Genomic DNA, 23,880 nt, shown 5'->3' with positions numbered 1-23,880 from the left:
CGACTTCCTGCCTCCCTGAAACAGTTCTTTTAGACTGCTTCTGGGGGCAAATGATTCCTCTGTGGCGGGCTAATTCCTACCGACAGTAGTGAAAAGAGCATGATCCTAGGACACTGTTGGCTTGGGCGTGGGACGGGGCAGTGGTGGCCTGCAGGCCAGGGACTGGCCAACCCTGACCTCGGGTCCCCGCCACCGACCCTGGCCTCACCCGCCTGGCCTCCTGACCTGGTGTTCTCAGAGCCTCCCGGAGCATGTCCCCAACTTCAGTTACTAGATACTTTAACCACATCCGTGTTCCATTTAAATTATTAATGTATTGTTATTGAAATCACTTTTTACATACCCTCTTTCAAAGCAATACTGTGTGAAATCATGGGTTTGCTATATTAATTATATTTTCTCTAATTCCCATAAAGGTAAGTACATAATATTAAGATCTGAAATTCAGACACCCACACAGGCCCTGGTAGCCCACAGTGCTGAGGCCCGATGCTGTGTGCAGGCAGATCCTGGAGAAGCTGGCCAAGACTTGGGGGGCAAGCCTCTGGAGGTGTGCTCAGGGGGCTGTGGGAGCAGGGCCCTGCGCTGGATGGGGAAGTGGGAGGAGGTGTAAGTTTCCAGAAGGGTACACAGAAGGGTTGGTTTGGCAATTGGCTCAGACCAGACTACATCTTCTCTCTGTGGGGGCTGGAGTTTGGTCCAGATATTTCTCAGCTGCAGAAAAAGCCATCTCCTTGCAAATTCCTCCTGACTCGAGCCCGATACAGACAGATAGATGAGCACTGGAAAGGGAGCACAAACACGTGGAGCAGGGGTCTGTCTCTACTGCTGCTTTACTGGGGGACGCTAGGCCTCTCTGGGACTCAATGTCTTCCTCTGTACAGAAACAGTGAATGAGCCAAAAAGCTTCCTCTTGGCCTCTCTGAACTGTGGTGATGTGTGGAGCTCCTGGTGACCTCCTGGCCCCAGACAGACCCTCTCACCATCTCCAGAGACCTCCCTTGACCCATCCCTCCCACACCTGATCAGGGGCCTCAAGTGACTTCTGAGGTGCCAAGGGGAGACAGGGCCATCCTGTGTGACAGCTACAAAATGAGATAATCAGCTAATCACCAGCAAATTAGCATCCCATCTTTACATAGAACAAATATAGTATTTACGTAAAAGTTGTTAGGAGTTTCTCTCTTTTTAATTAGCAGAAATAAATGCAAAATAAATGGTAATTAGGCAGCTGATGGATTTGGTAGTACAATTATGCCTGCAGCCCTGCCCTAGTCCTTAAGCGTTGCGCGCTCCGAGGAATCAGAGGGGCCTATTTATATAGTTTATTTATAAAACAAAGTTAGCAGGAACAGAGGGACAAGGCCTGGGCACTGCTGGGGGGGCTGTTCTTGGCTGCAGGGGCAGAGTGCTGGGAAGAGAGGAGCTTCGGTGTCCAAGGAATGGAGGGGTGCTTAGTGCTTAGTGCTGGGCTCTGGAAGTGCACCACCAAGGCCCCCACGTGTCTATTTCAGGCCCTGCATGTGTCACTGGGAATGGCCTCCCTGACAGGAAGTAGGCTGGAGCTGTGTGGAGGGGCTGGGAACAGCTGTTCTGTGCACTCTTGTCTCTTTCCCTCCCCTGGTCCCTACTTCTCTCTTCTTTGCTGGCCCTGTTCCTTCACTAAGCATTCTCTGTCCTGCACCCAGTGGCATAGTCTTTTAGAATATTCCCCGTTTCCTCCAGGAACTCGGGAGAAACAGGTGCAGAATAAAGTTCCCAAACACTGGGGTTACATTTCAGACCAGTGGAGACCCCAGTGGGGGTACAGAGGCAGGAGTCCTGAGAGGAGGCAGCCCAGAGCAAGAGATAAAAGCTGGGTTTTGAAGGATGCATAGGAGTTTTCTGAGGTGGGAAGTAACAAAAGGAGCTGCATGTGCAAAGACAGGGAGGTGGGAAATAGCATCCTGTGACTGTAGGAAAGAGTGTATCAGAGGTGTGGAGGGTGGAGAACTAAGCAGGGCCTCATTGCAGTGGGTCCTGGATGCCAGGCTACGTAAGGGTTTGGACTTGATCCTAGAAGCCATAGAGAGGTCTGAATGGAGAGAGTGGGGTGGCCCCTTCCCACTCACAGCTCATTTCTTGGCTTCCCCTCCCCCACCCCCAGAGCTAGGGAGAGGGGGAGGGGCCACAGGCCATTAGAAGCAGCCGGTTCAGCTCAACTGCGGGAGCTCAGAGCAGGAGGCTAACCTGATTATAAGGGACTGGAGGTTTGTCTGCAGGGAGGCGGGTGGGTGACGGCTCCGAGAGTGAAGGGGGGGGGGCCGCTGGGCCACTCTTGGGTCTCCTGAGCCAGGGCCCCGTCTGTCCTAGAACAGAGTGCCCTGCCCTGCCCCCTAACCCTGACTGCTAGGTTGGCCTCACCAAGCCCCAGGGGAGGGGCGACAGCACTGCCAGAGGCCCCACCCCCTCCCAGACTCAAATCCTAGCTCTGCAGCCTTGCGCTGTGACCTTGAGGAGCCACTCCCAACTCCAGGCCACACATTCTTGTCTCCAAAACAAAGGCCGGTACTAGAATGGGGGACAGGCAGTGACCAATTTGGCCCACAGTCCCATCCCACATAGTTTGATGTGCCCGGGGCTTATTAAAGCCTATGTGCTTTTAGGGATTTAGGGGAGGCAGGCAATGGCATCTGCCACAGTCGCTGCTCCGTCCTGCCCTACCCCAGCCCAGTGCCCAGGCTTGTGGGGCATGCTGCAGAGAGCTGAACTGAGACCCTTGCAGGCTGACCACCTACGGTACTTCCAGCTGACAACCCGGGCTCCACAGTCAGAAAGCCAAGGAGCAGGTGAAGGGACAGGGACAGCAGAAAGTCTTCGAGTCAGACGAACTTCCTGTCATTACCCATGGCGGAGACAGGTGGGGGCACACAGGGGCTGGGGAGCCTCTGGCTGTAGCCAGCCAGCAGCCCTTACCCCCCTCTAGGGACCGCCCTTGACTCAGGCTGCCTATCTCTAAACTGGGAGCAATGATACCTGCCCACCCAAACCTGGGGCCATTCAAAAGCTCCAACAAGCCCCTGGCAGCGGTCTGCAAGGCAAAGCCCTGCGTAGGGACGTCCAACAGTGGGGTTCCTGAAGGATTTCACATAGGGGAACCTCACGCTCCCCAGCCTGGCCCGCTCTGCAACCTCCAGACCATCCCTTTAAAAAGCAGCCCCATCACGGTCTGGAAATGGTGCCGGAGCCGCGATCTGCTGTCACTAGGGACGGAGCTTGGAACTTGTAAGGGAAGACAAAGATCGCACCACACCACTGCTCTGCTCTGTAAGTTGCGCTCCTGCCTTCGGCCAAAATCAATAAAAATCTCCACTGTGATTGTTTTACCAGCACAAGGGACCGGCTCCTTGCGATGACATTCCACCCCTGGCAGCACTGGGGGTGTCCTTTTGTCGCACAACCCCGAAGTTCGGGGTGGGATGGGGTCGTAATGGGGGGGCAGTGCAAGCGGGGGAGCAAAGAGGGGCGCACAGAGCTGCTCTAAGTGCCTCTCCAAAGACAAGCCCGGTGCTATTCATCAACTGGTTTTCAGGGCTGTGAGAAATCAATGGCATTTGTGCTGCAAACTCATCATTAGGACAGGAAAACTCTGCAGTGGAATTGATTTGTTTAAATATAATAACACAATTTAACAGAAAACCGTGGGGGTGGGGAAAAGACCCAGGCAGACAAGACAGTTCAGAGGACGGGGAGAGGCACCAGCCTTGAAGCACCTTCCAACCCGGTCCTCCAACCCCAGCACTGCCCCAGTCTCCTCCCTGCCTTCTCCAAAAGCAGAGGTGAGGCCAGAGCCGGCAGGCGCCATCACCTGTCACCGGGTGCCAGGCAGCTCACACCGGCTCTTGGAAATGCCCCTTGGCAGCCTGAGGATGAGCCCAGAGGCTGGCTGCTCATTGCTGTACTATGACTGCCTTGGTGAACATCAGTGCAACCCAACAAACTCTTATTGGCACCCAGGTGCTTTAGGCACATGCGAGGGGCCGTGGGAGAAACCGATAGTAAGTCCTGGTCTGAAGGCATCCTGTGCAGACAGCGTGGGTAAGGCAGGCGTGTGGGAGACAACACGGAGCCAGGGAGCTCTGGGCTTCCCGGGGTCTTAGGAGCTGTGGGGGAGGACTGCTGAGACAGGATGAGGGGCCAAGAGGGGACAGTGAGGGAGCAGAAGTGGAAGGTCCATTCGAATAACCAGGAGAAGCCCATTTGGAGGGCAGGCCCCTAATCTCCAGAATAGGGTAGCTGCCCTCTCTTGATGGTAATGATGAGAGATGGCTTTACAGATTCTTAAGATGTCCCAGGGCCCTGCAAACACTCAACAACTGTTATTACGCTGACTCTTACCCTCCTGTGAAGGAGAGACTATTACTACCCATATCCCACAAATGGTACCACTCAGGCTCAGAGAGGTTAAGTGACCGGCCAAGGTCACACAACTAGTAAGTGACGGAGGTGGGGTCAGATCCCAGAGCTTGCGCAGTATCCAGGCCTCACTGGGGCTTAGCCTCTACACGAACCGGGGAGACATGGCTCCTGCCCTCCAGAAGCCAGGGCAAGAGGTGCACTGAATGGCTCAAGGCGGAGTCTGAGGCATGGCACGGAGCGGGCAATGTATCGCCTGTGTCCTGGTCACAAGTTCTTGCTACCGGCGTGGCCCTGTAGCCTGGGTGAGGCTAGAGCAGGGGGAACAGAGCCAGCCTGGCACTCAGGGCGTTCTGCTAGCTCACAGAGGACCTCTTCCAACCTCCCCCAGAGGGCAAGGGTCCTGGGGAGGAAAACAGTGGGCCAGGTCCTGGAAAGACATGTCTGCGGGGGAGAAACCCCCAAGTAGGGAGAGAGGGCTGAGAGAGGCTCAGTCCTTGTCTGAGGGTAGGGAGGGCACAGGCAGGCTGAAGCCCTCAGCAGAGGCCTGACAGCGTGGGGCAGCCTCACCGAGCTCAAGAAGGGCCTTAGTGTCAGCTTCAGAATTTGGACTTTATTCCTGGTGACAGTGGGAAGCCAGGGAGGGCAGCAGAGGGCTGGGTAGGGGTGAGTAATGGTGAGGCAAGAGGATGGTGAGACCCCAAAGCCAGCAGAAGGTGGGGGTGGTGAGGGGAACACAGGTCTGTAGACGGGTCAGGGGGTCGAACTGACTGTTGGAGGTGGGGGTGTGGGAGGGGGAGGTGTCCAGGATGATCCCGGCGTCTCCCCCAGCCCTCTGGGAGCTTGGACGTTCAGCTATGCTGAACCAGTGGCTGCCCGAGTCAATAGGAATTGACCAGGACCCTGAGGAGCACTGGGCCCCTCCTGCTAGGAAGACCGGACTTGGGGGGAGGGCACTGCTGGCCAGGCAGGCTGCCACCACCTCGGCTCTGTCCCCCTGTTGACCTTTCTCCTTTGTCAGCAATGCTCTCCATCAATTCACCGGAAGGGCCAGTGCAATCTCACCAGGCTGCCTGGGCCAGGGCTGGGGGTGGGGGCTCACTCTGCCTTCCCTCTTTTAAGGAAGAGGTCTCCAGACCATCTCTAGAAAGTCAGAGCCCTCCGTGCAAACGGGGAGAGTGGAGCCTGGTAGGGGACAGCCGCACCCCTCCTGCTGGCAGATGGGAGGGAGGGAGAAGAGGAAGCTGGATGGGGGTTGGGGGGAACTGTGGCCAAGTTGTGGGGGATGGGCAAAGAGGATCAGTCTAGAAGAGGGATCTAGGAGGTGGGGGAAGGGACCCAGCGGGAGCTCCCAAACCCAGAGTACACCAGCCACCCCTAAAGCCAAGGAGGGGGTCCAGAGAGTCTGGGGGGCTTAGGATTTAGATGGAGCTAGCATGGTCAGCTGTCCTGGCATGCCTGGAACGGAGAGGTGTGTGGGATATGGAACTTCCAGTACTAAAACCCAGGCAAACCCTAACCATTGCTCACCCTAGCGGGGCTGAATCTAAATTCCTGTCTTTGGTTCTCCCGCTTTCAGATTGTATGTGACCCTGCTGTGCCTCAGTTTCCTCATCTGGAGCACAGAGCTTGCAAGAGCACCTTGGGTACAGCCGGCATGAAGATGAAGCAGCCGGCACCAGCCACTCACCAAATGGCACGTGGCCATGTTACTACCCCTGACCGCCCCCACTATCATCCTACCTCGAGGACCGGCCAGTACGCACTGAGCAGTCGCCCCGGGCCAGACCCAGATCTAAGCCCCGTACGTGTGCGCTATTTAATCTCACCATGATTATGGGGCAGGGGATGTTACTACCCCCATTTCCACAGGCGGGACCGAGGCACAGAGGAGCTCAGTCCCTGGCCCAGGTTCTCACGGCTGGCAAGTACAGGGCCCAGAAAATCACTTCTCTTTCCACTGGGCTGACCCCACAGCAGAGGACCTGTAGGCCAGGGTCAACACAATTCTGCTTACACTGACCCAGGGCAAGAAGTGGACAAACGCACAGGCCGGGCAGGCGTGGCGGGCCACCCTGGAATTGTATACATAGGACCCCTGTTCTCAGGGAAACGGAGTCCCTGGTCCTCAGTCTGGGTCAAGACCTTCCCCTTCCGGTCCAAACACATCTACCAAATTTATTAGGTTCCTAGGGTCCTACTGATACCTTAGTAAGAGAAAAGGATGCCCCCAGAGGTACTAATGCCTCCTAGGGGCCCTGGGGGCCCAGCTTTCTGGATCTGGCACTTTCTGCAAGTGACCCCATTTCATTCTTCTGAAAACACGAGATCACATAGGATGCCCATTTCAGAGACGAGAATATAGAGGCTCAGAACCTTGCTAAGGTTGCACGGCTGGATTGAAACACGTCCATCTGCAACGTCTGGGCTCCCCTTGGCTGCTCATGTGACAGGATGAACAGGCAGCATGGACAGGAGGACACAACTTGTACGTCTGTGTAAGGACTTGAGGTGAGCACCAGATAAGTCTGAGGATGAGGGGAACAGCCCCCCCCCCCAGAGTTTAGAGAGCTCAGGGGAAACTCCGGCAGCTCAGGGAAGGGGTAGGCAGGGGTAGGGTGGCCGGCCTGGCAGGGTGCTGCACCCAGGGGAAAAAGGGGGCAAGTGCCGGGGTTCAGGCAGGGGCCCATCGCCCCCATCCCTGGCGGTCAGGTAGGCCTTGCAGAGACCCCTCTTCAGTCTTTGGAGCTGAGCGTTCAATGCCATTCCTGCCGTGAAGTCCCCAGCACAAGCAGCTGCATGCTCATGGAGCAATTAGTTCGCAGCACCCAGGAAAAAGGTCACCAAGGGGGGCAGGCAGGCGCTGGCTGGGCAGGGGCCCTGGAAAGCTGGGCCCAGTTATTTTTAGCATCTTGATTCAAGAGGAAGGAGGCCCTCCTCCCCACCAGGTAAATGTCAGTACACTGGCAGACCCAGCCAATTAAAGTAGCCGGAGCCAAGGAAGAGAGACACGACTGGCGGCTCCGTCCTCGGCTCCTCAGCACCTAGACCCCCAAGCTGGGTTTCCCTTCCTCCTTTACCTCCTCTTCCTAGGCCCTGGTGCATCTGCCTTCCGGCCACAAACAGGAAGCACGGGCTTGGTCCCCAAAGGAGGTTGACCAGGGGCCTAGGACCCTGGGTGTGAGCTCAGGCTTGGCTGTGTGTGTGACCCTGGCCAAAACTCCTGTCTTCTCTTCCAACCTGCAGTTTCTACAAAACGGGCCTACAAAGCCCACTGTTCTATTATTTCCGAGGGTGGCAGGAGCCGGGGTCATGAAGAGGCTTTGCAGGAAGGTGACTTGTCCTTCCTGCCGTGGGCGGTTGCTGTGTTCTTGCAGAAGAGAGTTCTGGGCTTCCCGAGCGGGAACCCAGGCCTTGCCGCTGTGCGAACTGCTGGGGAGATTTGCGCAATCTTGGGTATTAGGTGTCCCAGAGCCCGTGGCTGCCACCCCGCTGATAGGAGAGGGTGAGAGAGGCTGCTGTGGGTCAGCGGACGAGTAGCAAACACAATGTGGGTGCAGCCCCGGGCTACAGGGAGGGCCCGCACACACAGCCGGCAGCATATCACAGGCCCAGTGCCGGCGCACAGGACTCAAACGGTCCCCTCCTTGGTGTCCCGCTCTGAGCTGGCTTCCATCTTGCGGAGGGCCACCCCCTCACCCCTTCCCTGTGGAAGGATGGGGGAAAGCCTGCCCCGCAGACTTTCAACTTTGGAGTCTGCTCTGGGAGCCAGATGCTTAGCCCATGGTGGGGGTCTTCTCCAGGGGGCCCAATGCTCCATCTGGCCAGGCTGGGTGAGACTCCTGGTAAACCCCTGTAGTCTGAGGTCAGCTCTCCCCCAGCCAAAGAGAAGCCCTGGGTCCAGCAGCAGTGCCCTTGCCATTGGCCGCCAACTCCCAGGGACCCTAGGATCCTGGCACCTGCCTACATCCTCCCCAAAGGCAGACACGTCCGCTGAGGCGCTGCCCTGCTGTGCCTGAAACTCCAGGGAGATCTGAGGGAAACTGAGGCACAGAAGCTGGGCAAGAACCTGCTCAGGGATTTAACAAGTTAGAAGCAAAGTGCAAACTCCTTTCTCCTTCTGCCATCTGGCCTCTAGGGGGCATGTCCACCTCATCGCCTTCACTGCCCAGTCTGGGCCTTCTACCCAGCCCCACTGGTCTGCCCCCTACCCCCACCCTGTGTGCCTGCCTCAGGGCCTTGGCTCAGCCAGTCCCTTTGCTTGGAATGCTTTCAGTTCACAGTCATGTTCTTTCTTCAGGGTCCGGCTGCAGCTCCACCTCCTCCAGGAAGCCCTCCTTGACCCTAGAGTCCCTTGGAACCCAGACGTTTTTTTCTGGATACCATACGCAGATCCACAGCCTCCTAGACAGCAGACCACTGGACACCCTGCTGTGGCTCAGCCCAGGGTGCTGACGAGGGACTTGGGCGGTCCCTGGATTCTTGAGCCTTCTGTCCTTTCTCACCCCCTGTATCTTGTCAGCTTTCAAACAGGGCCCTGACTCCAGAGCCCTCTCTCTGCCCTGGCCTCTGGGCCTGCAATCTCTAGCCCTCACTCCTTCTCTTGGTAAACAGATGGGAGGAGAAGCCCTAATGGTCTCAGGCCTTGGCAGGACGAGGTGAGTATGGGAGGTGGAACACAAAAGAGGCTTAACACAGTCAGGTCTGAGGGCGCCCAATGCTGTTCTCAGTCCCGGTTCTGGGTGGATCTCCACAGACTCCCCAGAACTTCCCAGGCCCTAATCTCGGTGCCCCCAGGTCCTCAGGGTTGGTCCTGCCTTTCCTCAAACACTGTGCCCCGTGGCCAGGCCAGCACCCCCACTGCAGGTCTGGGGCCCTGCCAGGGCCGACCCCTGGCATGCTTCGAAAGCAGCTGAGGGTGGCAGCGGCCTCAACTGAAAGAATGGAGTGCCACGCTGGGCCACACTTCAGTTTCCCCATCTGAACCATGAGGCATTGGGCTGAATGCTTTCCAAAGACTGTTCTTTCCCCGGGCAGCTGGGATGCTATGTGCTTCAAACAAAGATGCCACCCTTGCAGCCCCACGCGTGTCTGCTCCCGCCCTGCAAGGTCACTGAGGCTTGGGACCTGGGACCCAGGGCATGGGCGTGGTTGTTCTCATCCTAAGTGTGTGGCTTATGGACCAGAGGGACACCGACTCCAGGGCGCAGACAGAGCCAGGTGAGCAAACATCAGTGGGAGGGAGAAACCCCTGGGGTGAGTAACACCCAAGGAATCCTTCTTGGCGTAATTTACCAAATCCCCAGGCTGTTCTTGGAGAGTCCTGTTGGTGGGTGAGGTCAGGGGCCCCTATGGCATATGTGCAGCTCTGCCCACCTACAGGGGTGAGCACACCCAGCTGGCGAGGCTCACACTGGACTCTGGGAGAGCCAGAGGGGGACGCAGACCTTCCCTCCCACCAGCGGGAAAAATGCCTCTTTCTTGGCCTGCTGGCCTTTTGCACCTGCCACGGTGATGCCGGATGACCCTGGGCTGGTCTCTAGACTTCTCTGTCTCTACCACATCACTCAACAGGGCTAAGGTCAGGCCCACATCATGCTGGGGTATGCATGGGGATAACAGAGGGGTGCTCCTGGGCTCTGGTCTGGGGAGCAATTTTGGAAGACTGGCTTTTCCCCCTGGTAAAGAGCTCCAGCCCCTGGCCCAGGAGAGGCCCCAGAGGGGCCTGGGGTGCTGAAGAGGGCCTGGTAAAGCTGGGGGTCCGACTCGCTGGAGTGAACAAGGCCCAGCCCTGTGTCTCCCTGCTGTCACCACTCTGGGTGGGGCTGGGAGCCCCAGCTCGTGGGCCAAAGCCCGCCCTCCCTTCCTGGCCTTCACACAGGGGCTACTGATGCTTGACAGCCCTTTTGGCTCCCCACTCTCTGCAGGATCAAGGTCAAACTCTGGCCCAGCCTTTGAGGCCCTTGGGGGCTGCCTCAGCGTCCACTTCCACTTGCGGCTGAATGAAACTTCCTCTCCAAATGGACATCCCACTGGATGAGTCCTGCCACGTTGTGCTGAGACCCTGCAGGAAGACCCTATTCTCCCGCACCGTGTAGGGATCCAGCCTCCCCCTCAAGGCAGTCCCCCCGCCTGCCTCCTCTAGTATCAAGGAAGAGCTGCTCCTCCCAGCTGCTGCTGCCTTCACCCGCCAAGGGCCCCCTGCTAGCATGCCCTGCACGGGAAACCCTGGGACTTCCAAACCCAGGAGGGCTCTGCTCGCTGCTCAGCTTCTCAAATGCAGATTCTGTTTTGGACGCCAGCACCTAGCACGTACCGGAGCCTGGTACGCGTTCAGTACACTGGCTGGCAGAGTGAACAGACCACCCAGAAACACGCAAGTACCCATCACAGACAGTTTGCTGTATGGTGAAAATGCATATTATGGAATCACATAAAACTGGGCTGAATCCCAGCTCTACCCATACATAGCTCCGTGGTCCTATGTAGGCTTCCTAACCTCTCTGTGCTTTGAGTTTCCTTATCTGCATAATAGGATAATCTCAGCTTCACTGAGCTGTTGAGGCCCTTGAGACCATTGTGACCCCCCCCCACTTGTCCCAGCCTTCTGCTTTTACGTATCAATAAAGAACTGCTCAGAGAAGGGCAACAACTTGTTCAAGGTCACACAGCAGGTGTGCAGCAGGGTTGAAGTTTGAACCAAGTCTAGCTGGGGGGCGGGTGGCCTGCCAGGGTAGCAGCCCCCCCCCACTGACCCAGAGAGAGGCTCACCTGGGGCAGGAATGATCAGTGGGCTGCAGACTATCTCCAGCTCCAGCTGGGGTCAGGGATGCGGGCTCAGGACAGGCTACCCAGGCTGGTGGTGGAGGGGCCTGGGCTGCTGGCAACAAATTCCAGGCACAGAGAACGGGGTGTGCATTCTCAGCTGGTGTTGAAGATGGACAGGCATGCCACATGGGGCCCCAGGGATGCCGGCCGAGCTGCGTGACTGTGGCCAGGCCTGCTGTCAAGGTCTTTGCAGCCAGCCCCAAGCCCGCCCTGCGCCGTGTAACCCTGGAAGTCTGCTGACTGACAGCTGATGATGTTCAGGCTGGCAGCCCGAAGTCACAAACCAGGGGACGAAGGGGCTGGCCAGGGAGTGTGGCTGTCGCCCTGCGTCCCTGCCCTCAGAGCTGAGATCAACAACTGTGATTACCTCATGAAACTCGAATCCAGCCCAACCCCAACCCTGCTGTCTCCCTACGTCCTTTCTTAAATGACACCAGCCATGTCACTCCTCCCCCTTCCCCCACCATGTGCCCACAGCACTCGGGTCTACTCTATCGCCGTCCTCCAGCTGCCCGCCCACCAGCCATCCATACGCTGTGGGGCGTGAACCACGTTCTAGGCACCATTGCCAAGATTCTCATGGCTTAGTTGACCGAACTCCTCACAATACAGTGAGCTATGTCCTATCATTATCCCAGTTTTAATGACGAGGAAATGAGGCACAGAGAGGTCAAGCCACTAATCTGGCATCACAAAGAGGAGTGGCAGAGCTGGAAAACCCCGAAGCCTTGGCCCAGAGTCTAGACCCTTGACCACGTCAGTACCTTCTGCATTCAGCCACCAAACGTGTTTACGGTGATGTTCACAAGGTTCTGGCCACAGGGGGCCAGCGGTCACGCCCCTGATGACAGACCCTCTCCCTGTGTCCAGCTTTCGCGGGCTGTTACGGCCCAGACCAGCAGGGGCCTTCTCACCTCTCTGCCTAATGTGGGGCTCGCCCAAGCTTTGGAACCACATACATCTGGCTCCAGGCCGCCTGGCTGCGGGAACAGGGCCAAGTCACCCGCAGGGAGGAGTAGGGCTGGGGCTTGGTCTATTCCAGCTGGCCAGACCTCCAGCTCCACCAGGCCCTCTTCGGCATCCCAGGCACCTCTGGGGTCTCTACTGGGCTAGAGGCTGGAGCTCTATCCCAGGGGGAGAAGCCAGTCTTCCAGAACGCTGAAATGGGAAGCTGGCCCAGAGCAGAGCCCAGGGCCCTCTTTCTGCTGTCACTGCCTGCACCCCTTCCCGGTGTGGGCCTGCCCTCACCCAGGTGCTAGGGTGGGGGCTGTACCTCTGAGCCTCTGGTTTCCACCTGGCAAACAGGAGAGGACCTCTCAAGGGCTTGTTCAGTGGCCTGATGGGGTGTGAAAGAGCTCTGCACACGACAGAGAAGTCTACAGTGTAAGAGGTCATGGTAGCTCCTGGAAGGTCCCAGGGCAAAGGTCGGGAGGGAGAGGCGGGGGTCAGAGAAGGCTCCATGGCATCTTCCAAGCAGAGATGGGCAGGCAAAGGACAATCAGGCAGAAGACTGGGCAAATAAGACACAGAGCAGACCCTCCCAGCCACGTCTGCCCTTGGTGGATTTGGCAAAGCACAGAAAAACCAGGCCGCCAAAGGTCAGGGACTCCTTGAACACCACTGCCTGACAAAGGGGCTGTAATCCCACCCCAACTGAAGCCACTGTCCCAGGCTGTCGGGGACAAGATGGATGCCGGCCCTGGGGGAGGAGGGGCGCGTCTCTCCTCTTGGCAGACAAGACTCCCAGATGCGACAGGGGACCTGCCCAAGGTCCACCTGCTAAGTTACTGGTGGAGGAGACAGCACACAGACTCAGTTCTTGGCACTCAATTCCGCAATCACTACGCTTCACACGGGCAGGGCTGGCTTTCTGGGCAACTGCACAGGGCCCCAGGCTTGGAAGGACCCTACTCCCGGTTTGACGCTCTGCTGCCACCGTCTTGAAATCCGTAATCATTTGTGAACAATGAGGCTCTCATTTTTGTCTTGCCTTGGGCCCCGCAAATTACACAGCCAGAATCTAGTAGATTCTGGCGGACGCTGGTGGGGGAGCGGGGCAGGGCCAGCGAATGAACTTTCACCTTTCCGGGACTTTATAAGAGCTGGGCTCTGCGCTCGGTTGCCTTGTGTCTTTAAAGGAACCTGGCAAATTTCTCGTCCTGCCCTGCCTGTCTCCTGGAGGTCCTTCCCAAATCTCTTCCCCACACATCAGGCAGCACCCACGACCCCCCATGCCATGGAAGCTCTGACTGGTGAGAAGCTACCGACCGCCGAACAGCTCCTTCTCCTTGGAACACAGTCCTCCTTGTGCGCACGTGAGTGCGTCCCTGTGTGGATGGGGAACGTGTGCGCTGTGAGCACCTGTCCCTGCCTATCTGCTGTGGAAGGTCACCATGGTCATTTGTGAACGTGTGTCCGTAAGCGTGTACGGGCGTGCAGGTCTATCTGTGTGCACACGTGTATGTCTGTAGTGTGCGTGAGCCCTGTCTGTGTACCCGTGCGTGTGAGGTCGTGTTCTTCCGTATATTCCCGTACGTGACTGTTCATGTGTGGGTGTGCGCACACATCTGTGTACCCTCAGCGCGCGTGGACAGCTTTACAAGCACATGCGTGTCTGTGTACACGAGCGTGTGTGCACATGTGTTCATGGATACAGGTATGACTGTGGATTGGGAGAATCCTCTAGAACTTATATGTGCATCAATACTTGTAGATGAAAATATCACGTGTGTAACTATAATACCACCCAAATCATCTTCTTCCTCACGAGAATCTTGGCCCCCTCAGAGACACACTGGACCACAACCGGGCCCACCACCTCCAAGAAGCCTTCCTAGACCCCAGACTCCCCACACTCACTCAGAGCTCTATCATTACCCCCCCACCCCACATCATGGCCGCTTTCCCACCCTTATGCCCTGCCCCCACTGCAGCCCGGCCAACTGCAATTCTGCCAACTTCCCTGCCTCAGTGTCTTATGTTTTCACTCCTCTGTGCCCATTGTTCCTGCCCTACCTGAGGCATCTGACCTCTTGCTGTGCTCTTGGGACAGTCTCCCTAGTCTCTCTGCTTCCAGCAGGGCCCTTCCGACAGCCTCTCTAATGCAGCCACCTTCATTAGGCCCCTATCTCACTTAGAACCCTCCATGGCTCCCCAGTGCCCTTGGGATCTAGTTCTCCATCCTGGCATTTGTGGCCCTTAACAATCTTCCCATCCCCTTGCCAACTTCATCCCCATCCTGCCAGGCTCTCCTACCTATTCCCTGCTCCGTCTCCTTACAACTCTACTCACTTTTGGTTTACCCCCTCCAGGATGCCCCCCAGAATGCCCCACTGGTACGGGGCTTGCACATCTGTTGTGGTCTCCCCACCTCTCCACCAGAGCACAGAATGAGATGAGCCCCTTTCCCCTGTATCCTAGGGCCTAACATCAGGCCTGGCATACAGTAAGCACTTAATGCAAGCTAGGGAAACTGAACTAGGGGGGCAGAGGGAGAGAGAACCTTATCCAGCCAACATGTCCCTCCTCTAGAAGGGGCCTGGGTACCACCTTGGGGACCCCAGAGGCCAGGCCTGATTCATGCCACATCACATCCGCAAATGAGGCAAGACCCCAGGCCAGGACAGCCACTTGACCTTGTAAGAGGCCCCTCCCCTTGCTGTGAGTTGGATTAGAACCCGGCCCATCTGAAGGCCCCGTGACCACCTCAGTTCCTGCCCCCAGGAAGAGGCTAACAGAGGCAGGCACGGCCGGGGACAGAACGGTCCAGGGATTAGGGACTGGTGCACTGGAGCCATGTAGACCCAAAGGGGAACCCCATGGGGGCTCAGCCAGGTATGTGACCTTGGGCAAGTTACTTCCCAACCACAAGCCTCAGTCTTCTTGCCTATATGATGGACCTGATACCCACACCTGCCTCACAGGTTGGCGTGCAGATGGAAAGGGTTAATAACTACACAGTCCTTAGCGTGGAGTCTGGCACACAGCTACGTGCTCAGCACGCCAGCGCGTCCACCATCATTATGCACAAGGGCAGATGGGAGGGCCGGGGAGCACCAGGCCTGCCTAAGGCCACACGAGCCCTGGGAACAGAGTCCCAGGTCAGCGCACAACCCCCTCCACTGTCTGACTCCCTCTGAGAGGAAGAGGCCGAGGAAGAAGAGGAAACTGAGAAATAAGCCCTGTCTTCTCGTTCCTCCGTGATGGCAGCCCAGCTGCCTGCTCCCCGGCCCCCACGGCAGCAAACACAGCGCCAGGGGCCAGCCCGTCCTGCTTACCTGCCGAGGCCACTGCGGACGACCAGGACTTGAGGCTGCTAAGGGCGTCAGGGAAAGGAGGCCGAGGTGGGAAGGAGGCCCCCACGCTCCGACTTGGCTGAACACAGCACTGCAAGTCCTGCGGGACAGAGCAGAGGGCACAGTGAGCTCCAAGCCAACCTCGCGGTGGCCCCCACCTGCTCCACTGACCACCAGGCCCTGCCCGCCCGGGCTCCTCTGGCCATCTCCTGGAAGGCTGGGCTGGCCCACCAATGTGGAGCTATCCCAGAAACCGGACGCTGCCCCCCACCTCCCCAGCCAGGGCCTGTCTCCTGAACTTGGTGTCAGAGGCCTGGCTCAGTCCCCAGCCCCGAGGGCTGCACCTCCACAGCCAGGCGCCTGCAGCAGCAGTGCGCGGGCCCACACACACCTCAGTGCCACAGCCATTCTGGGCCCCTGGGTCCCTGGCCTTGGGACAAGTCTGCTGCTCTGCTCCGAGCCCTTCCCCCACTTCTCTGTGTCTCAGAGCCCTGCTGGCCTTCGAGACGGTGCTCAAGTGTCTCTACGGACCAGCCCCTCCTTTCCCTGTTCACCTCCCAGGGGCTTGGGCTCTGGCTGACCGTGTCTTCTCCAGCTTTCTGGAGGCCAGTCTCCTCCCTGGGCGGAGCTTCTGGACCACAGGAATGAGGTCGAGTTTATCCCTCTTCTCTGGGGCTAGCAAGGCCAGGGACTGTTGGAGGGAGGGATGGACAAACAAATGAGTGACTGACGGATGGGGCCGGGGCTGTGAAGGTGTTTAGTGAATAAGATGTACAAAACTGGCCAACTGACGTGTGTCTTGAAATCGGGAAGCCCGCCGAGATCTCCGAGGGCCTCCTGACGCCCTTCCCTATCAGATTCTAGAATACAGTGTCCAGGCTGGGGAGAGGCAGGAGACCTGGTCAGGTGGATACTCTTCTCTGCTGATTCCCAAATGCGGAAACCAAGGCCCTGCTGGGGAAAGGGTTTCCTCCCAGGGTCCCACAGCAAGAGAGAGCAGCACGGTCAGAGGTAGACCCCAGTCTCCTTGGGGACTGCTTTACCCACTGCTCAGAGCTGTCATGGATGGAGGCCACCGTGGCACCCCTCTGGCTCCTGCTCCCTCGTGTGTCAGCCCTGCAGGCACCCAGCTCCCCTGAGTCTCGGGGGTCTGGGAGGCCATCTGGTCTGCTGGCCCTACATCCCCCAGCCTGGAGGCCTGTAGCTCGAGGTGGGCTCACTGGGGACATTACAGGGCACCTTCGGTCAGAGATCTTCAGCCAGGAGGACCTTCTAAAAGGCCCACGGACACGTCACTCCCTCTACAAAGCCTCTGCATGCTTCCCAAACACTGCTGGAGGGGCGCACCCTGGTCACTGCCTGAGAATGTCACTTGGAACTATCTCCCACCCCGTGGCTTATCAGCAACCCAGCAACTCCACCTCTAGACGTACGTGTGCTTGGGGCACCCGAAGACGTGTTCTAGAATGTTCAGAGCAGTGCTATTCATAATGGCCAAAACCCCCCAAAGCCTCCCAAATGGCCATCAAGCATAGAATGGATACCTGGTGTGTTCACACAGTGGAATAAATACCACACGGCAATGAGGACAAAGGATCTGCAATTAGATCCAACGATACAGAGAAATCTTACAAACCCAACAACCCAAAGAAACCAGACACCATAAAGAAGACACTTAAGGGGCCCATTTACAGAAAAGTCAAGAACAGACACTACTCTGTGCTTGCGGTCGACTAAATATGGCAACAGATTCTTTGCAGCAATAACGCCTATCAAGGGAGGGAGAGTCTCTTCTCTACCCCCTGGATCTGGGCTGGACGTGAGACTTGTTCTGACCATCAGGATTTAGTGAAAGGAAGATTTTCTGGCTTACAGAGACCAGGCCTTCCGGGGCACACTGTTTCAGGCCTTGGCCCTGTCGGAGGCCAGTGGTCCCTACTGGAGGATGGGGACGACTGAGGCCACCAGGTCAACAGCCAGCGCCGACTGCCAGATGTGACTGAGCCCAACGCCAACCTTCTGGCCCAGCCGGCCTTTCGGGTGACTAGAGTCACACGAGCCCGGGGGAACCCAGCAGAGGGAGTGCCCAGGCAAACCCCAGAACTAGGAGATGGCATAAATGGTGGTCATTTGTTTGAAGCCACTAAGTTTTGGGGTGTTAGCATTGTTGGGCAGGATATGTGGAGAGCATGCCGTTGGAAATCAGGAGTCATGGTCCTGGAGGGGAAGCAGGCACTGGGAGGAGGCGCACAGGGGGTTCCAGGGCATCTGGAATGTTCTTGATCTTTGTGGTGGTTACACGACTGTGTTCATTTCGTGACAATTTGTCAAGCTACACTTTGGATATGCACACTTTTCTGCATGGGTTTAATACTTCAATGGAGGCTGAAAATAAATCAGCCTTCCGTGGCTCTCCACCCAGCCATACCAGGTCCAGCCCCACCCTGGTCTGCCCACCTGTCTAGCCCAGCCCCCGGCCCTCACTTTCCCCTGTACACTCACAGTGCCGCCTCACATCCCTGCACCTGGGATGCCTTTCCTCTTCCCTCCATGATTCAAGCTCCTCCTGGAAGCCTTCCCTGACTGCCCTAGGCTTTGCCCAGCTCTCTCTCTGGGGCTGGGCCTTCCTGAGCACGGATTAGTCTTTCACTGCCTCACCAGTTCTCAGAGCTCTGCAAGCAAGAGCCCTGTCAGTGTTCGGCGGCACCCTTCCTCCTCTGTCCAGGGTCGAGACCTACACCCCCACCCCCGCCCCGGAGTGATGCTGTGATGACCAGAGCAGGTTTCGGTGAAGGGGTCCTGGGGGGGACTTGTGATCACAAGATGGGTTGTATGCCAGCACCTGCCAGGACCCAGGCTTCTCCCACATACATCGAGGGTGGGGCTGAATTTGAGGGTACAACAAGGGTCTACACAATGGAGGAGGGTTTGAGGGGTGCCCCATTTTGCAGCACACAATGACACCTGTGAAATGTGTACCACTCCTTTCCTCTTAATGATCTATTAAAATAAAAGAGCAAGGCTGACATAGTCGTGTCTCTGCGGAAACAATGCAAAAGACCAGGGAGAGCGAAGAAGAGCTGTGACGCCAGACAGATGGGGCTTCAGCTCTGCTACTAATCCTTGCATGTACTGACTTGGCTCTATCAGTGCCTAGAGAGAAGGAGGAGCCCTCCCCTGTCCTGGCTCCCAGCCCGGAGGTGACTGGGGTCTCAGTGGACCTCCAGTGCCAGGGCCTCAATCCTTGATGCCCCTCTCTGGCCCGCCTGCCCCATCTTTGCAGTCCCAGCTCTGTTCTTAACAGATGCATGACCTTGGGGGAGTTTCCTCTGGTCTCAGATCCCTCACTGTCATCCCAGAAATCTGGCTTAGTCAACAGTCTCTGATGAGTCACATTTTTCTCCCCCACGGGAGGACTAGCCCTTGACAGGCCAAGGCGGTTCTGAAGCCCAGGTCTCTTTCTGCCTCCCTCCGGGTCCCTGCTGTGCCAGGGATGGTATCTGCCCACCCCCTCCCCAACCCCATGCCTGGGCTATCCCTGGGCATTTTCTCTGGTACCCAGAGTGCTTTTCTAGGAAAGGAAGCTCCTTGCCCAACAGAGAGTCATAGATAAGCCAGAGGACAGCCAGAACGGGTGAGGTCCTAGGAGAGGCGGTCTGTCTTATGGCAGAGGTAACCACACATGAGGACGGCCTGAGTGGGCCCAGCCTAACATCAGAAAGACCTCTGGACTGAGCACACTTTCCACAGGGGGGTGTGCTGTCTCCCAGAGTGGTGAGCGCCCTGTCCCTGGAGGTGTACAAGCAGTGGGAGTGCCCACGTGGTGCTGTGAATGCTGCAAGCACCAGAACTGGAGCTGGACTCGACATTTCCCAAACTCCTCTGCCGATAACAATCACCTGGGCTGCCTGGTAAACCCACAGCTTCCCAGGCCTCTCCCTTGAGAATGGAAGGCTGTGGGTCTGGAACGCAGCCCAGAAATTTAAATTTTTAACAAGTCCTCCCAGGTGATCCTTTGCATCTGGAAAGTTTGGGGGAGCACTGGCAGATGACCTTCCTGGTCCCCCTGGGCCGTGAGATTAGTGATTCTGAGTTCCCCGCTCCAACACCAGCCCTACCCCATCTGGAAGACAAGGCTGGTGGCAGGGTAACTGCATCATTAAATAAAAATGATTTAAAAGCTTTAGAAGGGGGCAAAGATGTCAGGGGGAGGGGGGGGTCTCAGCCCACAGTAGCACCAGTTGAAGCTCCTTCCTAGCCGCCCTGGGCCCCCCAGAGTCATCCAGAAAAGCTCAGCATTGGGGTGGGGGGGCGGTGAGCTGACGGCTGTTCAGCTGCTGCTCAGAGAGACCCGGAAAAGCAATTATCTTGCTCTTAGCAGAGAGGCACTGGCTTCTACCAGCCCCCTCCCTCCTCCCTCCCTCCCACCTTCACACACACATACACACACACACACACACACACCCAGGCCACAGGCTGCTGGCTGGCTCTGAACCTGCCTCCCCCCACCCCCAGCCTCCAGATCGCTCTGACTTGCTCAACCTCCGTCCTCAGAGCCCGTTTCCAACACTTAAATCATTTAGCCCGCTAAACCGGAGACGGCAAAATGGGTGCTATTTCTTAAAAACATACAGAGAGCGTATTAAATTATTGATAGCCATTAAACAGGGGGAAAAAATTAAACAGCTCTCAGCTCTTATCAATCATTCATGCAGTTTCCACTGGGGTGTTTTCTGGAGAGTGATCACACGGCCAGCCCAGGGAGCTGGCTCCTGCCAGCAATGGAGGCAGGGAGGGGTCCCTTGTAGCCCCCAGCAATTCCCTGGGCCCAGGGTGGGGGGGTGGGGGGCACTGGCACGGGGAGGTCAGCCTCTCTGCTGGCAAACTCCCCCTCCCCCTCCACCGCATCTTTAACATAGGGACACCCCAATGGCGCCTTTAGGAACCCCTTCCGTAAATCCAGCAGGCTTTTCCTGAGCACCTACTATGTGTCCGGCACACAGGGGGCACAGATAAGCTCAAAGCGCTCACACAGGTAACCGTGGGAGCCCTCTGCAGGGAAAGGTGACCACNGCAAACTCCCCCTCCCCCTCCACCGCATCTTTAACATAGGGACACTCCAACGGCGCCTTTAGGAACCCCTTCCGTAAATCCAGCAGGCTTTTCCTGAGCACCTACTATGTGTCCGGCACGCAGGGGGCACAGATAAGCTCAAAGCGCTCACACAGGTAACCGTGGGAGCCCTCTGCAGGGAAAGGTGACCACAGGACCTTGTGATGGGGGCCCTGGTGGAGATCCAGAGGGTGACTCAGAGGAAAAGAGGGCAGCCTCGGCTAGAGGAGGGGCTGTAGGGGAAGGCTTCACCAGAGCAGTAATTCTTGGGTAAATTCCTGCCCGGAGGGCAAGTCCGGGAGGGGTGTTCCAGGAGAGTGCTCCGGCGCGGCCCAACGCACTGCAGCCTTCCTCTGAGCGCTGTCTCGTCCCCAGCCGCGTGCGTCTTCCATGGCAGTTACTGGCCGTGTGGGGTTAGGGGCCTGGCTGCCACCTCAGCCTCTCCTCCAGGCACTGTTCAAACCCAGACCAAGCCAGGCCCCCCGCAGCATGGACAGCCAGGAGGTTGGGGTTCACCCCAGCCACCCAGGGCAATGGCACCTCCACCCCCGTACGCAGATCCATTTCCTGGCTCTGACTCAGGACACCTAAGCCAGCGTGACGCAGGCCACAGAGGCCACAGGGCTGGGACGCTGCCGGTCTCCCAGCCACAGATAGGCCTGGCAGAGTTACGCTCTGGAGACGAGCTCCCTGTGGCTGCTGAGCTCTGCCAAGGACCCGGGCACCAGGGCCTCGGGAGCCAGCGGACACCTGACACTGCCCCACCTCTCCGCCTGGGGACCAGCCACAACCAGGGGCCGTGGGAGGCTCCCAGCGGCCATGCGGAACAAAGGGGCAAGGCCCATGCCTGCCCCCGCCCCTGCCCGCCCAGCACACCAGGAGAGCCACATTCTTGAATGCCTTTCAGAAGCTCTCACTTCTCAGGAGCCCGGAGCTGGGAGCCCGGAGGAGGCCCTGCCAAGTGTTGATAGCACCCTCGCCAGAGAAAGCTGCTGTCACAGGGAAACATTCTGGGGAGAGCGGTTGTTTACCACCAACGCCTGGGACTGTCAAGAAATAATCGGAAGAAATTAAATTTGCAAAGTTGAAGATATAAAGGCAGCCTCCTCCCCAAGCTCCCGGACATTTCGACCTGGAAGATGAGACTGCTGTCTTCCGTCTGATTTGGAGAAATATCTGGAAATCTGCAGGGGGTTGGGATATGTGTGCAACCAGCCAGGATGAAGAGGGGGGCCCTGAGCTGCGTCTGCGCTCTGGCACTCACCCCCCTCTCTGAGCCTCAGTCTGCTCATCTGCAAAGTGACAGATCACATTTGGAATCAGTAAGACCACATGATCATTCCAGACAGGGGTAATCTCTGGGCTGTCTGTCCAGTCTGCAAGGAACATACTGGGCCGGGTGGATCTGAAAAGGTCATCGGCCATCTCCCTGCCTCCACAGTGACCTGTGCTCACGCTCTCAGCACCCCTCCCCTGGACTGCTACATTTAACCCTTCCCTCTAGCCCACCTCCACCCAGGTGCAGGGCTTGGGCCTGCACAGAGCAGGCTGCCATGAAAGGTTTGCTGACCACAGAATCAAGACGTGAATGGGCAAATGACCCCAAAACCCAAATCGAATCAGTCCTGACTGCCCCTGTCAGCTCCTCCCACTGCCAAATTCCCCAGTCCTCGAAGCCCTTCACCTGTGAGTTGAGTCCACACGTCTCAACATCTCTCACACCCTCCACACTCCAGCCACACCACAACTACTCAACCTCCTCTAACAACTTCCCTTGGACTTTCATGCCCCAGGGTCTTTGCATGTGTTATTGCTTTCTCTACCCAGTCAAGACCTGCTCTGGGTCAAGCTCTATTTCCCCCTCATAACCACTGCAACATTTCCCACATTACACTAAACTGGATTCTGTTCACACCTGCTCTGGACTAAACAGGGGGCACCACGAACACACACAGGGCTCCTTCCATCAGCACTTGGCACACGGAGCCAGAGAGGGGCCTCTAACTTTACTAGGTACAAACCAAACCACTCCAGCCCCTGGCCTTCCGCCCACACAATCAGTTCTTCCTCATGGCTAACCTGCATCACTCCTGCTTTCATTTTAAAAGCCATTCCCTGGATAGTGGGTGAGATGTTCTCAGCCAAGTGTAAATGAGACTGTACTCTTGGAGCTCCCAGAGCCGAGGGAAGGGGCAGGCTTGGGAATTTCCAGGCAATGGCCAGCAGAAATTGGCCACAAATGAATCATTAACTCTTGAGTCGAGAGCTGAGTGGCTGGTGCCAAAGTCTCGGGCTCCGGCCTGTGTGGGCCACTTGGTCTTGCTTGGCTCCGGCCTGGGGGTGGCCCCGCCCCTCGCTGGCCATCTGCTTCATCCCACAGCCACTGGTCACTGAGAGCCGAGGCCATCTGGGCCAGAGCAGCCCAGATGTCTTCTGGAAGAGGGCATGCCTTTCCCTAGGAATGACTCCAAACCTTTGCCCACACACTTCTATCTTTTTGGAAGGCTGTCCCTTCCAGTGCACTAAATTGCCCTGTCCTTCAAGGTCTGGCCCCAGCCTGTCCTGCCTCCTCTCTTCCCTGCCCATCTGGGCCCATCTTGGCCTGCATAACCCCTGAGCCTCTGCAGCCCTGGCCTAGGTGTCAGGGGCTCTTTTCTTCAGCAAAGTCCTTGCTAGGGCGGGGACTCTGCATCTCTTCTGGACCCCAGAAGCTGACACGGGGGCAGGGCACAGACCAGGGAGAGCACATGTGGTAGGGGTTGTGCCTGGGCTCAGGCTGCAGCCAGCAGAAGAAAGCGCCTGGGCGGGCAGCGGGGTCTGCAGACGCTACCTAGCTCAAGTGAAACATCACGCCCGCCTCCGGGCCCCCTTCTCAGGGCCTCGGGCCTGCGGGGGTGCGGTGGAAGCAAGAGCAGAGGTGACCGCTGGCCTCCTGCTGGGAAGCCAGGTAGCTGTTCGGGGCTGGGCACCTGGTTCCTGGGAGTCAGCCGAGGTCAGCATGGACCACAGGGCGCCATCGTGCAGGCCGGGGGGTGATTCCGCCACATCTCCTCTGAGCTGCCCCGAAGAAGGGCCTGGACTCCTGGGTGGAGATGGACGGATGTGAAGTCTGGAAACACAGGTACTATTGTAATGTGATGTCAGTAGGTTATTAATGATGCATTCATCTGTGCTTCTGACCCCAGCGTCCATCTGCATGGTGGTCAGCTGGCGACGACACCAACGAGCACCGCCGACTCGAGTGGCCGCT

The 23,880-nt window shown here is 57.5% G+C and overlaps 1 protein-coding gene across 7 annotated transcripts in view; it reads right to left on the bottom strand.

The window, feature by feature from the left end:
• ZMIZ1 (zinc finger MIZ-type containing 1) overlaps positions 1-23,880 on the bottom strand; it is a 235,280-nt gene that overhangs the window by 172,188 nt on the left and 39,212 nt on the right. For 6 of the 7 annotated variants that reach the window (XM_034662770.1, XM_034662768.1, XM_034662766.1 and 3 more), the window contains exon 2: positions 15,501-15,618. The exons of the other annotated variant lie outside the window; for it this stretch is intronic. The gene's annotated coding sequence lies outside the window, so the exon portion shown is untranslated. The remainder of the gene's footprint in view (positions 1-15,500; positions 15,619-23,880) is intronic. 7 annotated transcript variants of the gene reach the window in all.

This window comes from Ailuropoda melanoleuca, chromosome 6 (genome assembly GCF_002007445.2).
Source record: "Ailuropoda melanoleuca isolate Jingjing chromosome 6, ASM200744v2, whole genome shotgun sequence".
NCBI lineage: Eukaryota > Metazoa > Chordata > Mammalia > Carnivora > Ursidae > Ailuropoda > Ailuropoda melanoleuca.
This window is presented reverse-complemented; position numbering and strand designations above follow the sequence as displayed.